Source organism: Tachyglossus aculeatus, chromosome 17 (genome assembly GCF_015852505.1).
Source record: "Tachyglossus aculeatus isolate mTacAcu1 chromosome 17, mTacAcu1.pri, whole genome shotgun sequence".
NCBI lineage: Eukaryota > Metazoa > Chordata > Mammalia > Monotremata > Tachyglossidae > Tachyglossus > Tachyglossus aculeatus.
Genome location: NC_052082.1, coordinates 39,262,704 through 39,274,723, shown reverse-complemented (window position 1 = coordinate 39,274,723; position 12,020 = coordinate 39,262,704).

Sequence of the window (12,020 nt, the reverse complement as noted above, 5' to 3'; positions counted from 1 at the left end):
CTGAGGGCAGGGTGAATAAAGGGAACAAATCAGGGTGATGCAGAGGCAGGTGAGAAAAGAGGAAATGAAAGCTTAGTCACAGAAGAACCCCTGGAGGAAAGGTGCCTTAATAAGACTTTGAGGTGGGGAGAGTAAGTTTTTGTTAGACATGAAGAGGGGGGGCATTTTAGGCCAGAGGTAGGATGTGAGCAAGAAGTCGGCGGCAAGATAGACGAGGTCAAGTTACAGTGAGTATGTTGGCATTAGAAGAATGAAATGTACAGGCTGGGTTTGTAGTTGGACAGCAAAGAGGTGTGATAGGAGGCTGCAAGGTGATTAAGTGCTTTAAAGGCTATGGTAAGGAGTTTTGTTTCATGCAGAGGTAGATGGGCAACCATTGGAGGTTCTTGAGGAGTGGGGAAACCTGGACTGAAAATTTTTCTAGAAAAATGATCAGGGCAGCAGAGTGATATATAGACTGGAGTGGGGAGAGACAGAGTTTAAAATAGTGATTCAGTATCTGTTCTCCCACCTACTCAGACTGTGAGCTCAATTTAGGACCTGATTATCTTATATCTACCCAAGTGCTTAAATAAGGTGCTTGGCATATAGTAAGCCCTTAACAAATATGATAATTATTATTATTATTGTTATGAACATTCACCTCCAGGCTGGTCTAGAATCCAGTCTTTCCCCACTTCAAATGACACTACCAGCCGCTGCACAGATCATCTTCCTGAACCATCACTTGCTCCACCTCTCTCCTCTCCTTGAAACCAAAAACTCTCTCCCCTTGTAATAATAATAGTGGTATTTGTTAAATGCTTACTATGTACCAAGCACTGTACTAAGCACTGTGAAAGATACAAAATAATGAGGTCAGACACAGTCCCTGTGACCCAAGGGGGTCTAAGCGGGTGAGAGAACAGTAATTGAATCTCCACACTACAAATGAGGCACAAATAGGTTAAATGACTTGGCCAAGTTCATACAGCAAATGAGTGGTAGAGCCAGGAGTAGAAACCGGGGCCAAGGATTCCCAGGACCGTACTCTTTCCATTAGGTCACACTGCTTTCCAGGTTCAAACCAACACCCTCCACCATCAATTCCAAGGCTATCTATCTGCTATCTTCACCTGCTATTTCCCATCTCTCTGTCTTCAGATCTCCCAGGCCAACCTTCTAACTCTACTTCACTGTCAACTCTCCTGCCCCCAATCTTATTCATGTTGTTCCCTGGATATATCAGATAGACCATAGCTCTACCCACGGTAAGAGCCCCTCCCACCTCCTCCAACAAACTCTCCCCAATTAATTTCCCAGCCCCCTGACCATTTTATCCCTTCAGCCACCTCTAGCATTTATGGACCTACTTTTGCCCTCCTTTAGCACTCATGGGTACATAAAAACAATTTTGGTATACTTTAAGTATTTACTCTGTGCCAAGCACTGCACTAAGCCCTGAGGTAGATACATGACAAACAGGTCCCACATGAGGCTCAAGGTCTCAGTAGGAGGGAGAATAGGTATTGTAACCCCATTTTGCAGATGAGGGAACAGAGGCACAGAGAAGCGAAGTGATTTGCCCAACATTCCACAGCAGGTAAGTGGCAGAACTGGGTTTAGATCCCAGGGCCTATGATTACCAGACCCATTCTCTTTCCAGTAGACCACATTGCTTCACTAGTCTATGCTACTGAATTTATTTATTTTGTCCAGTCGAGTTGTAAATTTATGTTTTTCTCCCCCATGAGAGCTCCTTATAGGCAGGAACCGTATCACTTTATTATTCTGTACTTTCCCGGCACCTAGGACAAGGCACTACGTCAAGGGGGGCTCTCAGTAAATGTTTTTTACCACCACCACCACCACAAAAACAACTACAACAGCAGCAACAACTACTACTACTACTAACAAGAACAACATGCATTCTCGGAAGAATTCAACCATTCAACCTTTGTGTTCTCTCCTAAATGTGTCAGATATTCCAAAAGAACTTTCAGAATTTCTTTCTGTGGGTGTTGAGAGGTGACTTATCCACAGAAAAAATGCTTACATTCAGGCCTGGTGTTGAATGTTAGGTTTAGGGATGTCTCATGGATTCGGGGGTGAGGGCGAGTTATAAAACATAAACCCCCTATCACTACAGGTCCCCTCTTTATTAGTGCTTCCTTTTTCTCTAAAACAACCGCAGGGGCCCCTTCCTCTCCACCACAGTCTGAGAAGGAAACAGTTGGATTAGCAGTTATTTTCTATTTCTGCTTTTTCACTACCCTCTTTCCCCTCCCCCATCCTCCAACCCTGGACCCTGAAAATCCCCAACCACCCCAAGCAGGTCCCAGAGACAGAGATGGGGGACACAGGTGAAAGGGAGAGAGGGACCAGATCAGGAGAGTGTACCAATCGAAGAGGAACATTTGCTTCCAGGTCCAGAATTCAGCCTGATTCCCATTCCTCATGTAACAAACTGATGGGAGCTGAGCAGCCCCTTCTGCCAAGATAGAAATGTGATCAAATAGCAGAAGGCATCAAAGGTCCCAGCCCTGTCAGAATGACCCACCCAACACCACTCTGCCCACCTTCCCTCCCCTATCTCTCCCCATTTAGCTCCTCCATCAGTCTATTCATATTGCCTGCCATTTCTCTATCTGTCATATATTTCAATGTCTCTGTTCTAATAACTCTTTTACAAATGATCACCTTTTACTAGGATTATCTATGCCCAACACCTTTTTTTTCAAAATCAACAGTTACTTTTAAAAAGCAACAAAGTTACTTTTGACACATAATGAGCACGTAACCAATACCATAAAAACCCTTCATATGCTGCTATAAAGGAGTATTTGCTTTAGGAAACCTTGTACATTTGAGTTTTCTAAACATGCCCTTGGAGTATTAAATGGAGTATTAAATGAAAGAATTTTTACACAGATAGAATTATCAGTTCTTTTTACTTAGTTTATATGGGAATAATGAGTTATTTGTGTCTTTCAAATAAACTAAGGCTTTCACTGGATGAAAGCATGGAACAACTATGTTCAGTTTTGTTGAGAAAACAGTGGGTTTTAATGAATCCTCCAGACTGTGAGCTCATTTTGGACAGGGAATATGTCTACCAACTCTGAGGTATTATACTCTCCCAAGTACTCTGCACATAGAGTACTTGCACACAGTAAATCTTCAGTCAAAACCACTGATTGATTGATGTTGTGCCTGTTAATCATCCTATTAGTAGTATTAATTGAGGACCTACTGTGTGTGACACACTGAACTTAGCCCTTGAGAGAAAACAAAAGAAGCAAGACACACATTCCCTGTCTTCTAGGAGCTCACAGTCTAATGGAGGAGAAAGAGAGACCAGAATGATTCATACATATTGTGAAACAACAGAAAGAGGGATAAGGAAGAACCCAAATATAAATTATTACTCAGAACATTTCTGCATGGGTGAACCCTGTCTGATACTGGGGGCAGTGAGGGCCATATATCTGAGATGTGCTGGTTCCTCCCCCTCCCATCCCCTTACTGTAGGGGTTCCTCAAGGGTCAGTTCTCAGTCCCCTTCTGTTCTCTATCTACACTCACTCCCTTGGTAAACTCATTCACTCCCACGGCTTCAACTATCATCTCTATGCTGATGACACCCAAATCTACGTCTCTGCCCCTGCTCTCTCTCCAGGCTTGTATCTCCACCTGCCTTCAGGACATCTCCATCTGGATGTCTGTCCGCCATCTAAAACTCAACATGTCCAAGACTGAACTCCTTATCTTCCCTCCCAAACCCTGCCCTCACCCTGACTTTTCCATCACTGTTGATGGCACTACCATCCTTCCCGTCTCACAAGCCTGCAACCTTGGTGTCATCCTCGACTCTGCTCTCTCGTTCACCCTTCACATCCAATCCATCACCAAATCCTGCTGGTCTCACCTCCGCAACATCACCAAGATCCACCCTTTCCTCTCCATCCAAACCACTACCATACTCGTTCAATCTCTCATCCTATCCCGACTGGATTACTGCATCAGCCTCCTCTCCGATCTTCTATCCTCCTGTCTCTCCCCGCTTCAATCCATACTTCACGCCGCTGCCCGGATTGTCTTTGTCCAGAAATGCTCTGGGCATGTTACTCCCCTCCTCAAAACTCTCCAGTGACTACCAGTCAACCTATGCATCAGGCAAAAACTCCTCACCCTTGGCTTCAAGGCTCTCCATCACCTCGCCCCCTCCTACCTCACCTCCCTTCTCTCCTTCTACAGCCCAGCCTGCACCCTCCGCTCCTCTGCCACTAACCTCCTCACTGTGCCTCGTTCTCACCTGTCCCACTGTCGACCCCCGGCCCACGTCCTCCCCCTGGCCTGGAATGCCCTCCCTCCATACATCCTCCAAGCTAGCTCTCTTCTTCCCTTCAAAGCCCTACTGAGAACTCACCTCCTCCAGGAGGCCTTCCCAGACTGAGCCCCCTCCTTCCTCTCCCCCTACTCCCCCTTCCCATCCCCCCACCTTACCTCCTTCCCCTCCCCACAACACCTGTATATATGTATAAATGGTTGTACATATTTATTACTCTATTTATTTATTGATTTTACTTGTACATATTTATTCTATTTATTTTATTTGGTTTATATGTTTTGCTTTGTTGTCTGTCTCCCCCTTATAGACTGTGAGCCTGCTGTTGGGTGGGGACCATCTCTATATGTTGCAAACGTGTACTTCCCAAGTGCTTAGTACAATGCTCTGCACACAGTAAGCGCTCAATAAATACGATTGAATGAATGAATGAATAAATGATTGTGCTGCCAGGTAGATCCCAGAATCCTGGCTGGAAGTGTATCCGCGGTGGCTGGGGGAGGGGGAGAGGGGGACGAGTGGGGAGTTTTATCTTCCCTGAGATGTGGATGAGTGGGAAGCAGCATGACCTAATGGATAGAGCATGCGCCTGGGAGCCAGAAGGACCTGGGTTTTAATCCCGTTTCCACCACTAGTCTGCTGTGGGAACCTGGGCAAATCACCAGGAGAAGCAGCATGGCTCAAAGGAAAAAGCACAGGCTTGGGAGTCCTGGCTCTGCCAATTGTCAGCTGTGTGACCTTGGGCAAGTCACTTAACTTCCCTGTGCCTCAGTTACCTCATCTGTAAAATGGGAATTAAGACTGTGAGCCCCATGTGGGACAACCTGATCACCTTGTATCCTCCCCAGCACTTAGAACAGTGCTTTGCACATAGTAAGCACTTAACAAATGCCATCATTACTACTTGCTTCTCTGTGTCTCAGTTATCTTATCTGTAAAATGAGGATTAAGACTGTGAGCCCCATGTGGGACAAGGAATGTGTCCAACCTGATGATGCAAGTGACTCCTTTCTCTCATTCAACCCACATATTCCATCCATCACTAAATCCTGGTGGTTCAACCTTCACAACATTGCTAAAATTTGCCTTTTCCTCTCCATCCAACTGCTATAATGTTAATCCAAGCATTTATCCTATCCCTCCTTGATTACTGTATCAGCCTCCTTGCTGATCTCCCTGCCTCCTGTCTCTCCCCTCTCCTGTACATAGTTCACTCTGCTGCCTGGATCATTTTTCTACAGAAACATTCAGGCCATGTCTCCCCATTCCTCAAGGACCTCCAATGGTAGCCAATCCACTTCTGCATTAAAGAGAAACTACTTACCATTGGCTTATCTATGGTATTAAAGCACTCAATCACATCACACCCTCCTACCCCACACATTTTGTTTTTCTAATGCTAACCTTCTCACTGTACCTCAAAATCCTCTATCTCACCACTGACCTCTCACCCACATCCTGCTTCTGGCCTGGCATATCCTTCCTCTTCATATCCAACAGATAATTTCTCTCCCAACCTTCAGAGCCTTATCAAAGGCACCTCTCTTCTAAGAGAGGTGATTAAGTCCCTGATTAAATCTTCCTTTCCTCTTCTCCCACTCCATTCTGTATCACTCAGTATTAAAGAGAAATATGCTTCTTCAGTAGGAAGGTTTTCTTTGAAATCAGCTTTATCTTCTGTCCTTTGTCCTTTCCTCTAGACTGTAAGTTCATTGTGGGCAGGGATTGTGTTTACCAACTCTATTGTACTATACTCTCGGTCAGTCAATCAATCATATTTCTTGAGCAGTGTGCAGAGCACTGTACTAAGCACTTGGGAAAGTACAATATAACAATAAACAGAAACATTCCCTGCCGACAAAGAGATTACATTCTAAAGTGGGAGACAAACATTAATATAAATAAATAAATTACAGATATGTACATAAGCGCTGTGATCCTGGGAGGGCGGATGAATAAAGGGAGCAAATTAGGGTGACAGAAGGGAGTGGAAGGATAGGAAAGGAGGGCTTAGTCAGAGAAGGCCTCTTGGAGATGTGCTTTCAATAAGGCTTTGAAGAGGGGGAGAGTCTGTAGGATATGAGGAGAGAGGACATTTTAGGCCAGAGGCAGGACATGGGTGATAGATCGATGGTGAAGAAGATGAGATTGAAGTACAGGGAGAAGGTTAACATCAGAGTAGCGACGTTTTAGGGCTGGGATGTAGAAGGAGAGTATTCATGGAGTGCTTACTGGGTGCAGAGCATTGTACTAACCACTTGGGAGAGTAATAATAAAATAATAATAATAATAATAATAATAATAATAATAATGATATTTGTTAAGTGCTTACTATTTGCCAAGCACTGTTGTAAGCACTGGGTAGATACAAGGTAATCAGGTTGTCCTATGTGGGGATCACAGTCTCAATCCCCATTTTACAGATGAGGTAACTGAGGCACAGAGAAGTTAAGTGATTTGCCCAAAGTCACACATGTGATAAGTAGCAGAGCCAGGAATAGAGCCCATGACCTCTGACTCCCGAGCCCTTTCCATTAAGCCCTGCTGCTTCTCTACAATACAATAGAACAGAGTTGGTAGAAACATTCCCTGTCCAAACAGTCTAGAGGAAAGGACAAAGCAAAGAAGACAAAGCTGATTTCAAAGATAATCTTCTTCCTCAAGAAGCATATTTCTCCTTTAGATTCATTCATTCATTCAATCATATTTATTGAGCGCTTACTGTGTGCAGAGCACTGTACTAAGTGCTTGGGAAGTACAAGTTGGCAACATATAGAGATGGTCCCTACCCAACAGCGGGCTCACAGTCTAGAATGGGGGACCCTAAATAGTTTTGTGTCTAGGGATAGATTATCATCTTCAAATTCTTTCCCCCCCAAAAGCAGACTGGCCACTTGGTCCACTGGAGCCATTGTTAAATCTCAGTGTGATTGATCCTCTGAAAAGGAAGTGCACACACCTTTGAAAATGCTCCACTCAGATTAATTGAAAAGAAGCCACAATTACAGTTTATCTTTATAGTCCAGTAGGATAAATGAAAATGAATGACTCTGGGAGCTCTGTCTGAGGAATTTCATTTGCACATTGTAAACTGACTTCACATCTGTGGATCAAGGAGGTCTCAAAGGTATTCTCTCATTTAACCACTGCTTAAAATGGTTTCAAAATCTCTGTTCTTATTGTTACTTTTAATCATATTTGTAAAGAACTTGCTAAGTGACAGGCACTGTACTAACAATTGGGGTAGATCGAGCTCATCAGGTTGTACACAGTCCATGTCCCACGTGGGGCTCACAGTTTTAATCCCCATTATACAGATGAGGCAACTGAGGCACTTGAGAAGTTAAGTGACTTGGCTAAAGTCACACCGCAGGCAAGTGGTGGATCAGCATTAGAACCCAGGTCCTCTGATTCCTAGGCCCATGCTCTTTCCACTAGGTCATGCTGTTTCTCAATCAATGGTATTAATTGAATGCTTACTCCATCCAGAATCCTGCACTTAGCACTTGGCAGAGTATAATACAACAGATTTGGTAAACATATTAAAAGCTGGCAAGAAGCTTACAGCCGACAAGGGAGTTCATTCATTCAGTCGTATTTATTGTGTGCTTACTGTGTGAAGAGCACTCTACTAAGCACTTGGAAAGTACACTTCAGCAACAGATAGAGCCAAACCCTACCCAACAATGTGCTCACAGTCTAGATGGGGAGACAGACATTAAACTACATTCCTCTAGACCATAAACTCATTGTGGGCAAGGAATGGATCTGCCAACTCTTATTGTACTGTTCTCTCCCAAGTTGTTAGTAATAACAATAATAATAATAATGGCATTTATTAAGTGCTTACTTTGTGCAAAGCACTGTTCTAAACGCTGGGGAGGTTACAAGGTGATCAGGTTGTCCCACAGGGGGCTCACAATCTTAATCCCCATTTTACAGATGAGGTAACTGAGGCACAGAGAAGTTAAATGACTTGCCCAAAGTCACACAGCTGACAACTGGCAGAGCTAGGATTCAAACCCATGAACTCTGACTCCAAAGCCCATGCTCTTTCCACTGAGCCACACTGCTTCCCCTGTACAGTATACATAGTATACATAGTACAGAGAAGCAGTGTGGTCTAGTGGATAGAGCACAGCCCTGTGAGAAGGACTTGAGCTCTAATCCCAGCTCTGCCACTTGTCAGCTGTGTGACCTTGGGCAAGTCACTTCAATTCTCTGGGCCTCAGTTCCCTCATCTGTAAAATAGAGATTAAGACTAAGCCCCATGTGGGACATGGACTGTGTCCAACCCAATTTGCTTGTATCCACCCCAGTGCTTAGTGCAGTGCCTGGCACATAGTAAATGCTTAACAAACAAATACTACTGTTCATTCAACTGTATTTATTGAGTGCTTACTGTGTGCAGAGCACTATACTAAACACTTGGAAAGTACAATTTGGCAACAGATAGAGACAATCCCTACCCAACAATGGGCTCATGTTACTATCTCACAGTAAGCATTTGATGAATACCAGAGATGTCATAAGTGCTGTGGTGCTGAGTGTCACAAAGAATGCTCAGTTACTAATCATCATCCCTAACAATCAATAGAATGAATTGAACACTTACATTTTGAGGAGCACTGTACTACACATAAGTAAGAGTACAACAGAGCTAGTAGATGCAATCTCTGTCCTCAAGGAGCTCACAGTTTTGTCAGGGAGACAGACAGTGATATAACAGTTGCTGAGATATGCGCTGTAAAAGCTACAGGGGTGGGACAGGGGATAAGCACTCAAGTGCTTAAGTGAGGCAGAAGTGCTGATGAGGCAGGTGTTGGGAAACTAGGGTGAGAGATTCATCAAAGAAGGCCTCCTGGAAGAGATTTGATTCTAGCAGGGCTTTGAAGATGGGGGATGTGAAGGGGTGGGGGAGAGTCCCAGGTAGGTGGGAGGGTGTGAGCAAGGGAACGAAGGTGAGAGACAGGAATGAGACACACTAAGTCAGCTTGAAAAGAACAGAGTATACAAGGGGGGCAGTAGTGGGAGAGGAGCGAGGATAAGCAGAGAAAGAGCCGATTCAATGCCTAAAAGCCAAGCATCATGAGTCTCTGCTTGATGAAGAAAGGAATGGGCAACCACTGAAGGATTTTGAAGAGTGGAGAGAAATGCACAAAACAATATTTTAGAAAAATGATTTGGGTAGCAGAGTAAAGTACGGACTGGACTGGTTGCAGAGAAGTTCTTCATGGGGGCTGATGCAGTAATCGAGTCAGGATATTCATTCATTCCATTGTATGTATTGAGCTCTTACTGTGTGCAGAGCACTGTACTAAACACTTGGGAAAATACAACAATAAACAGACTCATTCCCTGCCCACAACAAGCTTACAGTCTAGACTGAGGGAGATAGACATTAATATGAATAAATAAATTACAGATATGTACATAAATGCTGTGGGGCTAGGAGGGGGGGGGGATGATAAAAGGGAGCAAGTCAGTGCCACATAGAAAGGAGTGAGAGAAGAGGAAAAGGGGTACTTAGGGAAGGCGTCTTGGAGGAGATGAGTCTTCATTAAGGCTTTGAAAGTGGGGAGAGTCATTGTCTGTTGGATTTGAGGAAGGAGGGCATTCCAGGTCAGAGTAAGTCATGGGCAAGGGGTCAGCGGTGAGGTAGACAAGATTGAGGCATAGTGAGAAGGTTAGCATTAGAGGACCGAAGTGTGTGGGGAGGATTGTAGTAGGAGAGTAGTGAGTTGAGAAAGGAGGGGGCAAGGTAATTTAGTGCTTTAAAGCCAATGGTGAGGAGTTTTTGTTTGATATAGAGGTGGATAGGCAACCACCGGAGTTTTTTGCGGAGTGGGGAAATATGTCCTGAACGTTTTTTCAGAAAAATGATCCGGGCAGCACAGTGAAGTATGGAATCGAGTGGAGCCTAGGAGGTCAGCAAGGAGACTGATGCAGTAATCCGGGGGGATAGGATGAGTGATGAGGAAACTTGATTTATAGAGATGTGAAGTGACTCACCCAAGATCACACAGCCGGCAGGTGGAGCACCTGGAATTAGAACCCAGCGATTCTGACTCTCAGTCCTGTGTTCTGAGTGCGGTCTGTGGTTGTGGACCAGCATATCTATGTGCACATCCTGTAGCATGAGGCCTGAATGGTCTCCTCACTGAGGCTGAGGGAGTAACTCACATCCACTCTAACAATCTCTGAGGTCTTCATGGGAGGACCAGGTATCATCTGTGGTTCTGAAGCTTCATATTTCTGTCCCCCTCATCCTGCGCTCTGATTGCTGACATTGAGAGAAGCACTCCCATCTGCTGTACCAATCAGTGGGGGCTTCACTGGGAAGTCAGGTGTGGCCCATGGTGGTGGAACAGAATATTTCTGTCTGCCTTTAAGCACTTTGATAGTCACCCTACCCCACCCCCACAGCATTTATGTACATCTCCTTGTACTCTGATGCTTCCCCTAGCTGTAATTTGTTTTAATATCTGTCTTCCCCACATTGAGGGCAGGAATCATGTACACCACCTCTGGTGCATTGTCCTCTCTCAAGCATTTAGTACAGTGCTCTGCACATAGTAACTGCTCAATAAATATGATTGATTGATTGATTACCCTCTCGGTAGCAGACAATGCTGTCATAGCAAGGACTTGTAGTTAAAATCCATCTATAGCGCCAAAGACCTCAGAGGTAAAGAGTTCTGGTACAGTGCCAACAATTAATTAATACTTGTGTAACTGCTATCTGGAATCTCAGTGATGGAGGAAGGATGGATAGATGGATGGATGCTGGAAAGATGATTGAGACTCCTGCAGGAATGGGTACTGTGGGCTATTACCACCCAATGTTCAATAAGTGGGGATGAAATTTTACTGATTTCATCAAATTCCTAATGGTCTCACTCATCTCACTGCCAAGAGCTACCAGCAGCTTGTCTCCATGAATTCCCAGAATGCCTCTCTCCCACGTCCCCCGGACAACCCCACTCCACCATACCTCACTTTCTCTAAACTCACCCTCTGTGATGCACTGGTCACTGTCAGCTCTAAATCAGTCAGTTCCCGGTGGGAGAACAGAGAGGCCTGCTAGGGTCCTAAAGCCTTTTGATTCTTTCCTTCCAAGATGAACAGGATTAGGGCCCACTGCTTATAATACTAATACTAATAATACTAATAATAATACTAATAATAATTATGGTATTTGCTAAGCATTTATGCTAGAGACTGTACTAAGCACTGGGGTGGATACAAGGTAATCAGGTTGGACACATGTCCCAGTTCCACGTGGGGCTCAGAGTCTCTATCCCCACTTTACAGATGAGGTAACTGAGGAACAGAGCAGTTAAGTGACTTTCCCAAGGTCACACAGCAGATAAGCGGTGGAGCCGGGATTAGAACCCATGACCTCCAGACTCCCAGGTCCGTGCTCTATCCCCTATACCATGCTGCTTCTATACACTTTCTATACTCTTCTGTACACTTTAAGCACTTAGTACTTACCCCACCCTCAGCCCCACAGCATTAATGTATTTTATTTCACTGTAATTTATTTTCATGTTATGGGCAGGTTATGGGTCTACCATCTTTGTCATCGTGTACCATCCAAGGCTCTTACAATACGCACTCAATAAATACCATTGATTGACCTTAGGGAGGGCAACTACTATGGAGTGAAAGGTAGCAGAGGCCAGATTGGA